This window comes from Aulonocara sp. 'chitande type north' Nkhata Bay, linkage group LG20, assembly GCF_057382095.1.
Source record: "Aulonocara sp. 'chitande type north' Nkhata Bay isolate Kocher_YH1m ecotype deep benthic linkage group LG20, A_spYH_male_GT1.1, whole genome shotgun sequence".
In the NCBI taxonomy this organism is placed as follows: Eukaryota; Metazoa; Chordata; class Actinopteri; order Cichliformes; family Cichlidae; genus Aulonocara; species Aulonocara sp. 'chitande type north' Nkhata Bay.
In genome coordinates this window covers 26,484,626-26,484,954 of record NC_141363.1, presented here as the reverse complement: position 1 = coordinate 26,484,954, position 329 = coordinate 26,484,626, and positions in this window count along the sequence as shown.

Genomic DNA, 329 nt, shown 5'->3' with positions numbered 1-329 from the left:
TTTCCTGCTGCTCCTCTCAGACAGTGCAGGGTCCCTGCTTTTTTACGGCTCATCCCCATCCCCTCCCTTCCATCTTTCTCCCTGTATGCCAGAGAGGATGAGGAGGGGGTGAGAGGCAGGGACTGGTGGTAAATCATCAATGCACACACACACAAACTGGACCTGCTAAATGAGGGGAGGCTGCAGGAGAAGAGATCAGTGGTAAGGAGAGGCAAGTGTGCAGGGTTCAGCCAAGAATGACAAAGAGTGGGAAAAGGATGTGTGTTTGTGGGCTGGGTGTGTTTTCCAAGTGCCAGAAAATCTTCATCAAGATCATTCAGCTGTCTATT